The sequence below is a fragment of the Podarcis muralis genome, chromosome 8, assembly GCF_964188315.1.
Source record: "Podarcis muralis chromosome 8, rPodMur119.hap1.1, whole genome shotgun sequence".
NCBI classification, from domain to species: Eukaryota; Metazoa; Chordata; class Lepidosauria; order Squamata; family Lacertidae; genus Podarcis; species Podarcis muralis.
This window is the reverse complement of record NC_135662.1, coordinates 26,424,511-26,439,585: the sequence shown is the minus strand read 5'-3', so window position 1 is coordinate 26,439,585 and position 15,075 is coordinate 26,424,511.

The window sequence follows — 15,075 nt, the reverse complement described above, 5'->3', positions numbered from 1 at the left end:
AAGACTTCATTGAACTCCTTGCCAAGGGTTTGACACAGAGATAATTATATGAGCCCGACAATAATGTATGAATAGTTGATAGAAAATGGAATTTGAAATCACAATGCCTCTAGTTTTATTCAACTGTTATATTTTTTTTATTGCTGTTTGAGAAAAGACTGGGTAGCTCAGGAATAAAAGCTTTCACTTTTTTGAACCAGCTATGATATTATTTTATTTGCAAACCTTTAGAACGGATGCTACAATCTTCATCCAGCTATGGGAAACACAGGGAATTGTATTGGTTAACCATTGTGGAACACAATTCACAGGTAGATTGTGGACTGTTGATTATTTGTACAATGAGCTCACAAATGACTCCAAAAAGGAATGCTTTATGAATGCAGATGTGAATATAGAAAGCTCTGTCCCCAACCAAACACAGGTAGGTAGCCGTGTTGGTCTGCCATAGTTGAAACAAAATAAATAGATTCCTTCCAGTAGCACCTTAGAGACCAACTAAGTTTGTTATTGGTATGAGCTTTTGTTTGCATGCACACTTCTTCAGATACACAAGAAATGTGCATGCACACGAAAGCTCATCCCAACCAAATAATCATATTTCCAATTGAAAACAATGGGATAAAATAGGTGCAGCTAATGAATTAAGTATAAGTGGGGAGTTCAACTTATGCCCTGGTTCCAACACTTTCAAGGAATTGTTGGATCAGAAAGAGGTTAGTTTCTGGTGCTCATATTACCAAACTGCCATGCACAGGCTTCGTCTTACTCATTTGGAAAAACGTGAAGCCACATTGTTCTCTGTAGAGGGTGTCATATATATCTAACAAGCATTATAGTAAGAATTTTAGCAGGTTGGGATAACAAGATATGGATGAAGTTTGATACTGGAATGAACAGATGGCTGTGCAACGCAAATGGGGATGTACCTCCCCAACATTGCCTTGGGAGCAGATGCATTCTTATGCACAATGTGGGCAACCACCAAGGAGAAGGCCTTTTTCAGCAGTCCTGGTGATGAAACAGCCTCCCCTTAACAGTAGTGGGGAAGTCTTGGTTGCCGCCATCTTTGTGGATTTAGCACCAGGTAAAGACTGTTTTATTCATCCAATCTTTTAAAATAACTTACATCTTATGGTCTGGTCCTCTGAGTTCAAAATACTCCGCTGCAATTGTGTTTGGAGTTTTTAATAGTCTTTATCATTTTATATTGTATTCTAATCACTGTATTTGTTTTGTGATCCACCCGGAAAACCTATGCTAGGGGAAGGCTACATAAATTCCATTAACAGATACATAAATTGTCCCAGGGATTGTTCTTTTATATATATAGCTCCAGATATGTCTCCAACAATATTTCAAAGCGTTTATCATTATATACAATTTTTTTAAAAAACACACAGTTTCTTCTTGACTTCCCACCCCTCCTTTCCTCATGTTTGTTTTTACTCCTTTTTATTAGCTGCTTTTAAACAAATGTATTTTTATTATCTAAACCCCGCTGCCGTTAAATTTTTTAGTAATCCATGTCCCAGGGATTGTTCTGGAGTGTGTGGGGTTATGGATTGTTGTGGTTGCTTGATATTGCATTGGATTTCAGTCTGTTCTCCTGTACGTTACTTGTATCTGTATCTGATGTTTCTTATCTTGGTATATAGATCGCAATAATAAATCAATAAATCATCTCCTGATTCACAACGTGAGAAGCTAGGCTGAAAATCATTCGCAAAGAGACAATTATTTGAAATAAACAACTAGAAAGTTGGTGGCATATCATAACAGCTAACCGAGGCTGTCACACTGCAAATCTGAATGTAATAATAGAGATTAAAAACACATTTAACCTACAAAAAAGTGGGAAAGGATGTATTATGACTACTGGAAAGATAGGAGAGAAAACTTGTAATATTAGGCTTGTTCATACATTGAACACGGACACAAGCTGTCTCCACACAGATGCAAGTGTTTGCATGAAAAAGTACAGCTCAAACAGGTACAAAGGCTGTGTGCACTCATGCAACATTACCTGTAAATAACTATAAATGCACAGCTCAACTATTTGTGTATACAGGTACATGGATTGTACACTCGTTGAATGTAGTATGTGAGCACCCCTTTTGTCAGGAAAGTTTTAACTTTAACATGTGAAGTACTTGCCAATTGATCCCAGACACAATTGATGTTGAAGCTGGACACTGAATAGCTACCCCATTCTCAAAACGATGTTGTTTCTTTAAGTGAACTATCTGATCCCCAGTGCATTTTTGGAAAAGATGCTTACCCCACTTATTGGGGGACAGAGGTGCCAGGTTTCCACCAATATTGAGGGGTTCTATCATGTGTCATGCATGTGTGATATCACGTGCATCATGCATTGTTTGGAGTAGAACCAAGCACTCTGGAGGAGGTGGGTAATGAAGCTGAAACTTGGGATGTGCTGTTGTAATGTCACACATGTTCAATGTGTGCAAAGTCCCCTCTACATTGAGGGGCCCCAGCAAATATTGAGGGTCTCTAGAGTTTGTGTGCCTGTTGGAGGAGTTAACATGGAGCACATTACTTCCTAAGTGAATTGCAACAGTAAGTGGAAAAATAACGCCCTGAAGAAGGTGTCATGGATGGATGGATTGGACATGGTCCAATAAGATTCTTCAAGCATGATTCTGAGGTTTCACCTCTCTGTTTTTGGCTCCTAGCCCTTTTCATGATCCCCCACTCCATGTTCAAAGCCCAGTTCAGACTAGGTACGAAACTATGTACTGCAAGGTCTGAATTCTAACACACTAGTCAAGATGCACCGAGCTTATGAGAGGTTGGGAAAGTGTGGGTGGGAAAGGATTCTTGATGATTTATCGCTCTCATTTATCCAGCAAACAATGCAAATACGTATGTGTGAAGGAGGAGTTTGTATTAACAATGGCACGCATTGAATTTATCAGCCAAGGGAGGGTGGAAGTGAAGAACAGAGAGAGAGACCGAGAGACAGAGAGAGAGAGGCAACATGAGAATTACCAGGGAGAAGCAGGAGCCGCATGCCATTGAAAGAGAATGGTGATAAAAAGAACTCCAACCTGTGCTTTCTGGGCATCAAGGTTCATGTAGAAGCCAGAACAGTTAAAATATTCATATCTGGGCAGTCTGTAACATGGGAAGCAGGCAAATGTACTTCCGAGACACACTATTGATTTCTGACCTACAAATTACTCTTCATCAAGGCGGGCTGGAGGGGGGGGAAGAGACAGGGAAGGGAGGGGCTACAGTCGACTGGGTCCTTCTCCTTTGCAATCTGCAGAGTGTTTAGTATTCAGTGAGTTAAAGCATGCAATGAAAGGGAACTGTCAGCGCAATCTAGGAGATATAAAGAAATGAAGGGGTGAAAAAAAAAAAAGCCGTATGCTAATAATCCACTCAGTAATTAAGTGAAGATCGCTGCCAAGCGCCAGTGCCACTTTCAAAGGGTAATTTGTACAGGAAATCATAGAGTCATTGTCAAATCATTTCAGGATAAAAGGAAAGTCATCAACTGAGATAAGATAAATGCTGGGTGTCTGGCAGCATGTGCCCTAGGAAATGCCTTTGCTATTTTTTATTTATTAAAAAAAAAACTTGCAAAAGTGGGGCTAAGGAAACTTGACAGGTTGAAATGTACATTTACTATTAATAATAGGGGTGCAATATGCATAGATGCATTATTAAATAGGTAACAGAACAAAAAAAATGGTAAAATACGCCAGTTACCGGGGATTTAACTTGCAATAACTATAGGCGGGTTTTCTTCCACTGTTATGATCCTTCCGGATAATGGAATTCGTTTAGCACAGATATACATACAATTTATTATACAGTTAATATTGTTTATTCACACTCTGGGGCATTTCAAGGAGGTGGGGTGTAGGCTGGCTTTTGTGACTAAAGAAATGCACACAGACACATGTATGCATGTATACGGTACATGGATTGAATGACTGTTTCACTATGTAATCTAATCATGCCATTATATGTTTTTTAAAAATGTCATTCCAACTTCTATTTTTAAGTGCACTTCCAGAATGTAAGGGATGGGTTTGCTTTAAAACCTGCAACGACTTCATTTTATCAAAACTATTCTGGGAGACACAGAATTCGCACCTGTGAAAGCCACTTGCTCTTAATACGGAACCCAAATAAGAACATAAGAGGGGGGGGGGGAACCCCTTTGTTTTGTTAAACGAAAGGCCTATTATAGTTCCAGCATCCTGTTCTGAAAGTGGCTAGCCAGATTCTCATGGGAAGCCCGAGTATAGGACGAGCTCCTCACAGATATACTGTCCAGACTAAGATATTTTTCTGCCTGCAATGAAGTGCATGTTTCAACTGGCCAGTGAGTTTTATCCCCACACTGGTAATGGGATAATGCAGACACATGACCCACACAGGTATTCCCACACCTTGCCATTGGCCCCTGCCCCAGCAACTGCTGCCTGAGGCACTTATTCTGTTAACCCTGAGTAGCGAGAGGAATATAATACAAGCATTTTTGCAAGAGTGGGCTTGCATATGTATGTTTCCGAGCACAATTCAAAGTGTTGGTGCTGACCTTGAAACCCCTAAACGGCCTCGGCCCAGTATACCTGAAGGAGCATCTCCACCCCCATTGTTCAGTCTGGACACTGAGGTCCAGCACCGAGGGCCTTCTGGCGGTTCCCTCACTGCGAGAAGCGAAGTTACATGGAACCAGGCAGAGGGCCTTCTCAGTAGTGGCACCTGCCCTGTGGAACGCCCTCCCATCAGATGTCAAGGAAATAAACAACTATCTGACTTTTAGAAGATATCTGAAGGCAGCCCTGTTGAGGGAAGTTTTTAATGTTTGAAGTTTTATTCTGTTTTTAGTCCTCTGTTGGGAGCCGCCCAGAGTGGCTGGGGAAACTCAGCCAGATGGGCGGGGTATAAATAATAGATTATTATTATTATTATTATTATTATTATTATTATTATTATTATTATTATTAACACACTCATGTTTGCTTAAGTCAGAGGCAGCCCCCAGTCAGCATGGCCAGAAGTTAGGAATGATGGGAGTTGTAGTCCAGCAGCATCTGAAGGGTAGCTCTGTAATTAGAAACCATTTAACCCCCCTGCCCCATTTAGAATGAAACCCTTTATTACAAGGGATTCTACCAGTGGCGTAGCGTGGGTTGTCAGCACCCGGGGCAAGGCAAGTAATTTGCGCCCCCTAACCCGTGGATTTTAGCACTCGAGTCTCTTCCACTAGATTAGTTAAAGAGAGCTGCAAGTGCGAGTTTGCCCCCCCCCCCAGATGTTGCGCCCGGTGCGGCCGGCCCCCCTGCACCCCCCACGCTACGCCACTGGATTCTACTGTGCTTTTGAAGTGCTTCATTCCTAACAAATTAAATGTTGGAGAAATCCAGGGATTCACATGATCCTGGTTTATTTCCTTGGTTTTTAAGGAACACTTAAGCCACAGTTTCCTGACTCAAGATAATGTGATTTAAGGAACCAGGAAATCTTCATTGAAACCAGAAATGTGAGGGAAGATAGGGAGGGGCAAAGAGGGAGTGCATGAGCACACTGCTCATTGCCAGTTCAATAACATTTGAAATCTTGAATCTTTGGATACTGAATTTCCTTAAAAGAATGAACAAATTTTAGCGATCTGATATTTTTCCATCACCACGGCAGATGCAGTTTAAATAAAACTGTGCATTTTCTATATTGTGTCAGAAATAATATTCTCACAGCACCTATTAGCAGTTACAAACAGCCTTTTATTTGAGTATTGATCTATTCTACTCGAGAACGCGAGAGCTCCATTCCTAAACACAACATGAGACCAAGAGCTTAAACAAACCATCCAAGTTAATCACCCAAATTTGATTTCATAAAAGCGCTGCCAACTGAAGGTTCCTGCATGTGCAAAATAATGAGTAAAATAAAATAACGGGAGTGGAAAACAGAACCAATTGCGTCCTCGGTTCATAAAACCATGCCTTCCTGTGCAGCATGTTTACTTTGTTTTCCCTATCAATTTCTGTTGTGACATTTCTGCCCTGTACTTTTAATCTCAGCTATTTTCCAGTGATGGACAGAAAGATCTACTACGGCATTTAAAAAGATCTTTTTGTACAACTGCTCTCTGAAAACGCTCTTGAGTTCACTATTCTGCACGGCACCGAAGAAATTCTGCTGCATGTCTTTAACAATAAAAGCAGATTATCAATAGGCATGCTAGCTGTCAGCTAAACATGGGAATTATAATGTAAAGAGGAAAAGGATCCCTTCAAGATACTGGCTGAGAGAGCACACACACTCACCATTCTTTAGATTTATGGCATTAATGTAATAAATATCTGAGGTGGAAACAGATTCAGTCTGACTTTAATTCCAGCTTTATTGGATTTAGGTGTTTTTTTAATAAAAAGGTGGTGTTTTTTTTATAAAGTTGTACTTTAATACATGTCATGAAAAAGGGAATCTAGTAGGCAGTTAACCTCAAGACACACAGGCTCTCAAAATGTTCAGTAAATGCAACCAACTGGTTCAGGGTAAATAACAGATGCCATGTAAGCCTTAGTATGCCAATATACTTTTTTTAAAAAAAAAATTAGGATATTCAGAAACCCATTTTTCAAAAGCACCCTCTTGCAAATGCATTCTCTTCCATTAAAGCCTGACTATGTGGAGGTGTTCTTTGCATATCATAATTTAGGACACCCAAATACATGTTCTTCATGACAAGCTCTTGTGGGGAATCTGGAGTCCACAACCAATACTTAGAGGACGTTTCCCGAGTTGGGTTTTGAGTTGCTGTTTTCCAGTGAGTGCCAAAAGTAGAACAATTGCAAAAAAAGAAATGTGAACGATTATCAGAAAGCACAACATGATTTTGAAATATAGCTGAAATATATGCGTAGTTCACATTTTCTGTGTTAGCTGCCATTTACTGCTTAAATTTAGTTTCCTTCAGCCAAAGGAAAGAAAATATCCAGCTTTATCAATCCTAAAGCAACGCCAACAATTAAAAAGAGACTCTCTCTCTCTCTCTCCCTCTCTCTCTCTCTCTCTCTCTCTCCACACCATTTCCCCTACCTTTCCCCTAACAACCTTCAATTATAAACACACACCATATGCCAGAGCTGGTCCTTTAACTATCAGTGGCTGTTGTTACTGTAGTAATCAGTCTAAGTCAGAGCAATTACTTAAAAGCATCCTTCCCGGTTGTTTTCCACAATCCACCTCACACTGTGCAGAACAATGGACCTGACAATCTGAACAGCACAGATGGAATGATCGTACCCAACACCCTGACTGACTGACAGTTACCTGCACGGAGAATGAAGGACCTTATCATCTAAATACGGAGCATGCTCTGTGCCAGCTCGACTTTTGCAGGAGCTCTTTAGAGGGAAGAGAGAAAGGATTCGCCTTGCTGCATTTTTGCCTCTTTGGAAATACCAGTACATGTGTGTGCCTGTTTCCTGGTGCAGAGCGTAGGTGATGTGGCACACCAGCATGAGTCCATCATCACTCGTATATTTCTAACAATTAGGTTAAGCATTTTATCCAGGCATTATATACGTTAGCACATCGGTGTTTTGTAACTGCAGAACTAAAAGTACGTATATCCGTGATCAAATTGATCAGAACAAAGCAATAAACACTTGAGCAGAAGGTCTTTGTGCAATCGCAGCAGAGGTACCCAAGTCACAGATCGAACACCTTTACATCCCGATGGTTAATACAAAGAGGGGGAAAACAAAAGATCCACAAACTCAGTTTAGGATCTCTTTCACTATTGTAGGGTTACCAATATTGATCATAATTGTGCCGTCGGAAGGCGGAACAAGTATATGCTGTTTTTAATCACCTTTAATTATACGCACACGCACCCCTCAACTTGGGAAGAGACCTCTAGTAATTACCAATTTCCCTACGAAATGATGTGCCCTATTTTATGTAGGCTTTAGTTCATTATAATCACAGGCAAATGTGTATTAATATTTTATTTAGCAAATAAGCTCTATTAGAAGAGAACATCGTGGGCTATTGATTGGTAATTAAAATGATATGTGCTCATTGATTTGCACAGTCAATCAATGCTGGGAGTCTATTGATTAATACTGAGCGAGACGCAGCTCACGGTAGTATATTTGTTACCTTTATTTTATCATTTTGTTAAGTTTTACTGCAGCAATAAAACATAATGTACTGTAAGAAAGAGGCGGAAGATACACTAGAGCTTTTTAAGAACCTCTGCAGCTTCTGTGAAACCATTGGCTTTTCTGGAAAAAGGAGGGCTAAAAATTTAAAACCAATTTACCCTTGGATTTTCAAGTTATGAGATTTATAAATCATAGCTTGATCCTGTGCTAGAAAAGAAGCTTTATTTGTATCAGATGGTTGTCAATATGAAGAAATCAAGAGGCCCGATCAGTCATTTGGATTCTTATGGTGTGCTCTAGCAATAATAGTGGCTGTTATGTCTAACTGCCTTGGGATCGTTCGGGAAGAAAGGTGATCTAAAACTACAGTCAATAAATACAGAAATAAATATAATGGAGAAAACAATGGAGTGTTTTTGCTTTTGTACTTGCCATAGCAAGGCTTAAATCAGTGCCTTCAATAACCATTGTGGGGACAGCAAAATACAATTCTAAAGAGTAAAAAAATAAAATGTCCTGGTATGTCTAGAATTTCAGTGCACTGTCTACTCAGAAGGAAGCATGGGACTTGGTCCCAGGTAAGGGGCATAGGACTGCAGCTCATGTCTCCTTAGAAGTAAATCCCAGTTCAATGGGGCTTCCACAACTGCAGCCATGGTGGGTTTGCTCCTGCACAAAACTCTCGGCTTCCTTACACCTTGATTAAAATGTAATCACTGAAAAATAATGTTCTACCTTGAGCGAGGGACTGTCAATTTTGGTTCCTCTTTGTTTCTCCTTTTTCCAAACTTAAGGCCCGTTCTCTATGGTTCCACATCAGGCGTTGATTATGCTGCAGAAATATAATATAACATGGGGTTTGTCATCCATCCATCCAGTCATACAAAAGTAAGTGTGTGAGTGTGTGTGTGTGTGTGTGTGTGTGTGTGTGTGTGTGTGTTGGAAGCCACCCAGAGTGGCTTGGGCAACCCAGTCAGATCTGTGGGGTACAAATAAATGATGATATTGCAATGGCAAAAGGTTTGTGACCCTCAATCCCCCCAGTTGTTCATTGAAAAGAAAAACAACATACATTTTCAGTAGGGACAATGTAATTTTCTACACTTAGGCAGCTGCACAAATATAGGATGGGGGACCCCTGGCTTGCCTTGTACATGTGAAAAGGATCTAGGAGTCTTAGCAGACCACAAGCTTAACATGAGTCAAGTGTGATGCAGCAGCAAAACAAAACAAAATGTCATTTCTAGGCTGCATCAACAGAATTATAATGTCCCAATCAAGGGAAGTCATAGCCTCTCGCTATTCTACCTTGGTCAGAGCCCACCCAGAGTTGTCCAATTCTGGTCAACACAATTTAAGAAGGATGCTGACAAGCTGGACCATATGCAGAGCAGGGTGACCGAGATGATCAAGGTTTGGACTAGATGACTCTCAGGGTTCCTTCCAACTCTGCAATGCTATGATTTTGTCATTCCAACATTTTAATAATTTAATAATTTGGAGGGAGTGACTCACCTCTAGACATGCCCCGACTCAGGCCAAGGTGCCTGCAGCTCATGGGCACAGGCAGTGGGGGCTGTTGTCCATTGGGACAGGTGGGGTGGAAGGCAGGGAGGCCAACAGTAGGTGGGGCCAGTGTTCATTACAGGTGGGACTGTCACGGTCCAGTTCACGGGCGATCGAAGTCTCGGCAGGGGACGTCAGGACCGGGGACAAGATGGCGGGGTGGGAGCAGGAACGGGGATCCAGAAGCCAGGAAGCCAAGAGTCCTAGGATCAGAGAGTCGGGAGTCAAGAAGCCAAGGGTCCGAGGATCAGAAAACAAGGAGTCATGAAGTCAAGGGTCTGAGGATCAAGAAGCAGGGAGTCAAGAAGCCGAGGTTCAAGTCTCAGGAAGCAAGAAGCCAAATGCAGGAAGCGTGTTGCATTGGCAAAGAGCTGAAGGGAAATGGTGACCTTATAACCCTTCCCAGCTCTTGCCACCAGGTGCTGTGAGTTACCAATGGGCCTCACCTGTGAGGCCACACCTTGAATCTTCAGAACAAACTTAGGAAGGCCCCAGTCCTGCAAAGTCCTATTGGTCACAGGGCCTGGCTCCTCCACGCACTCCTGACAGGGACCAACTAGTCTTACTCTTGTCCACATTTATGGGTAGGCTCTGACCAAGGTAGAATAGCGAGAGTTCTACAAGGATGACACTGTATTGCAGATATTAATATTGTGCAGCTTGAAGTAATAGGATGCATTAAAACCAACTCCTCTTGGAAAAAAAAAATTCCAGACCCAAAATATGGTTTCAATGCTTTACTAACAGAACTTTATTCAGACACAAAAGTAATAGTGCTACATCAAAATAGTTGCATAAAATCATGTGTTTGTCCAAGTGCAGGTTCAGCATCTTCTTAGTAATATAAAATTACTCCAAACAGACCTGAAATGAAAATAAAATAGAATAAATATCCATTTGGGACAATTGCATGCAAGTGTTTTTGTTTTTTTTAATCATTATTCCTGAGACGAAGATTGGGAAGAAAGGCAGTGGTGTGTCTTCTCATTGCTACAAGCAAATAAATAACTCAGCAGAAGAGTTCAGAACTAATTGGAATTTAGAATAATTATAGAAGATGATAAGCCAGCCACCAGAGAAATGCAATATTCAAGATGTGTGGTAACAAACACACTGATTAACATAAGTCAGGGCAGCAAAGATCACAGCTTAGAAATACCATGCAAAATTTATGAGCACATGGAACTCAAATTCCGTTTTGCCTACCAAAATGTACCACATTTGTAATGAAACACACAAACACCCTTTGCAAACTCATGCTTGGTCTTTGAGAATGAAATATTTGCGCACAATTTTCTGCGTAAGCATGAGAGTTTCCAAAGAGGGTGGCACATTTCTGATGCACTGTAATGGCCTAACATTGCATGTGAATATGTTCGATGAAACCTTGGTGGATTTTTATTATTTAAAACAAACCTGCTTAGGGAGGGGGAAGTTTCAAATGCTTAACCCTTTCCCACCAGGCTCTTTTTTTGTCCCAAATCACCCCTCTAGCCAGAGGTGGAACAAGCTGCTCCATTACCTGGAGGGTGTGCCCCGGGGGGGGGGGGGAACTAGCTGCCTGCAGGGGTGGGGCAAACATCCCGGGGGGGCAGGGCGCATGTGCCATGGGGTGCGCCAGCTGCCGCGAGCCTCCCAGGGGGTGCGCTGGCTGCGGCGTCCAATGGGGGCACCGCCCGCTGCAAGCATTGGGGGTGGCAGCGTGGCGATGTCACCCCCCTCAGGGATGGCACCTGGGGCGGAACACACCCACTGCACCCACCTCTTCCTCTAGCTTCTTTATTTCTCTTGAGGTCACATTGAAATGCACATTTAGAAGCCACCTTTCAGGCTGAAAAAATGGCCAGGAGAGTAATTTGATGTGGCTAGCAGGCAAAACTTAGTCTAGCACACTTTTTTTTTTTTTTTTTTTGCAATTTACCCTAATATTCTGCTTTTTATGCTAATCTATCTGTCTGTCTGTCACGCTGGCCACGTGACCCGGAAGTGTCTCCGGACAGCGCTGGCCCCCGGCCTCTTGAGTGGGATGGGCGCACAACCCCAGAGTCTGGCAAGACTGGCCCGTACGGGCAGGGGTACCTTTACCTTTACCTTTATCTGTCTGTATCCAAATATATGCTTGTATGCTTTCCCCCAAGATATAAATTTATGTGCCCATTTTTTTGGCTTCAACCTGCATTGCAAGATTTTGGAGAAGTGTGAACGTAGATAGTTCCATTTCCATTCATATAGAATCATATAGGCTCACATGTAAAGGTAAACCAATCAGAATCTCTCCCTCTTCCCTAATAGGATTGCACTGACAGCCATTGTGGTATAGTGTACCCCACCTTGACCTGCTTGGAGAGAAAAAGCGGGAAATAAAAGGGGCACCTCAGCCATGAGGTGCTGTGTGGTGGTTGCTTCAGGGTGGCAGACTCTGGAGAGCTGGAAGGTGTGTTGTCGTCCAGGGGCGATTTTGCAGAAGGGGAGGCACTTTCAGTTTTGCCTGGACTAGCAAAATGCAATAGGTTGGCTCTGAATCTAATAAATAAAGGACTAAATAAAGAATTGTGCAGAAGCAGTCCTTTGAGTCACTTGGCTGCAAACTGGCTGTGAACTGAAGAACTGTATCTGAACTGTATCTGAAGAAGTGTGCATGCACACGAAAGCTCATACCAATAACAAACTTAGTTGGTCTCTAAGATGCTACTGGAAGGAATTTTTTTAAAGTGGTACCTCAGGTTAAGAACTTAATTAGTTCTGTAGGTCTGTTCTTAACCTGAAACTGTTCTTAACCTGAAGCACCACTTTAGCAACTGGGGCCTCCCGCTGCTGCCGCACTGCTGGAGCACGATTTCTGTTCTGATCCTGAAGCAATGTTCTTAAGCCCAAGGTACTATTTCTGGGTTAGCAGAGTCTGTAACCTGAAGCATCTGTAACCTGAAGCGTCTGTAACCTGAGGTACCACTGTATTTTGTTTCGATTACGGCAAACCAACATGGCTACCTACCTGTAACTGGCTGTGAACTGTTCAGGATTTCAGCCCTTGAATGGTTAACCATGAGAGAAATTTGCCCTTGAGCTGAAGAAAGTTCTGCACCCCCCGACTTTTGTCTGCTCTTCTTATTTTAGAATGAATTCAGATTGGACAGATTGTCCCCGTTCCACTGCAGAATGGAACAGGTCTGTCCCCAATCTGAATACATTCTAGAATAGAATGAATGCAATGAGCGAGCGAGCCAGATATTGTTCCACCTCCATCTAGCTTTTAGATACTAAACTCTCAGGGCAGATTAATTCAATCTTGTAAAGTGGCAGCTACACAGCTGTCACTTTAGGAAACGGTAAAGAAGAAAAGAATCAATACAAAATGGCAAAAGTAATCTCGGCAGTGAAAGGATAGCTGTAACTCAGCGGTCAGTAGTACACCGCACTAGTAACAGAATGTAAATCCTGACTTTTTCTTAATATTCCATGGGAAAGGGGGGGGGGGTGGGAAATACAAACGAAGGAGGGGAAATGTGTGAAAACAGGGAACAGAAGGAGCAGAAGGAAGACAATATGGTAACACATGGCAGCAGTTCTAAGATTTGAGAATATCTATCTTGTACTATATATCTCTTTATGTTAAATTGCATTATGTTTATTTTGGGTCAGTCTTTCATCTGGTGTTGAAATATAGCATCCATTCGCTCACATGCAAGGCCCACATTCAGGATTTAAAGCTGAGGCTGGCAAAGGTGCAGTGCAATTAGTTTTGCTTTCCATACTGGAGGCGGGTATTATTGCCATAAAGAGATGGTCCTTGGCAATGGCAAAAAAGTCCACTGGAATGTGTGAGGGTTCAGGAAGAGGGAAATAAGAAGTCCGGTGATGTCGCAGCTCCGTGACTAACTTATCTTAGTCCACTGAAGTGGATAAATGAGGAATGTTGAGGTGGTGCCACTTCAACTACAGTGGTACCTCGGGTTACATACGCTTCAGGTTGCAGACTCCGCTAACCCAGAAATAGTGCTTCAGGTTAAGAACTTTGCTTCAAGATGAGAACAGAAATTGTGCTCTGGCGACGCAGCGGCAGCAGGAGGCCCCATTAGCTAAAGTGGTGCTTCAGGTTATAACAGTTTCAGGTTAAGAACAGACCTTCGGAATGAATTAAGTACTTAACCTGAGGTACCACTGTACTAAAAGAACAACCATAACTATAGGAAGCTGGCACAATTTATGCTGGTATAAATTACCTATACAGTGGTACCTCAGGTTAAGAACTTAATTCATTGATATTGGTGCTGCTTGAAGATATTGTTATGTGAACGGTGCAAATTAAATGGGAACAGAAACAGCTGCAAACACACAGCTAACTGGTGTGAACAAGCCCATAACATAGCGGAACTGAAGCGATGCATCTTTCAGTCGCTGTTCCATTTCTTCTCACAGAAACTTCAAAAAATGAGGGCGGGGGGAACCCCTCTAATTTTATTTAAAAAATGGAACTGTAACTTTTGATTGTTATGATTTATTTTTAATTATCCTTTTCTCTTTTTGTCTTAATTGGACAGAGGCAGTCTACACTTGTTCTTTGCAATTAAGAGCAGTTACATGCATAGAAAATTGAGACCTATTTTAAATCTCATTTGGACTGACTCATAGTTCAGCTAGTTACATGAAAATTAGGAGGAGAAAAACTATATTTTAAAAGCTAATGAGCTTTTGAAAGAAAAAGGAAGAACCTCCATACAAAAGGGATGTGCTTAGAATTTATTAAACGTTCACTTAAATTTGTACTTTTTTTTTTTAAAGGTTACCATTTGCCTATCAGGCACAATCCTTTAGGAACAAAGCCATGTTATACTTAGCAGTCTTTCAGGCTACTAGAGTGCAAATACCGTATTATCAAAGCCTCTTTAAAAATCAATTCTGGACTATTTATTTCCAAGGCAACTAAACAAATATTTTTGAAATAACTCACACATTCCACTCACATGGTGGCTAATTCCATACTTGTTAATTTCATACCTCTTGCAAATACAATTGGCTCTCTATGAATGCAGCAATACACGTTCCAAGAGTTTATGTAACAAAAACATGGTGCCGTACAATCCCTTTCTAAGGCAAACCACACAATGCCCATTAATACTAATAGGGGCTTGGGAGACGACATCAAATACACTACAAAAGGTCACACGCCGCCTTGAATCAATGTGCAAAACAATATTAAATTAGCAAACTGGTTTGAGAATAATAATTTGAAATAAACCCAAACACAAATATTGGGAGCTTGTGCAGCTTTGTATTATATTGGGGGTTAATTTGTGAGAAGACTTCCCTTGGCCTTGCGAAGGTAGGGGGTGAAATGAGCTTGGAAGCCTGC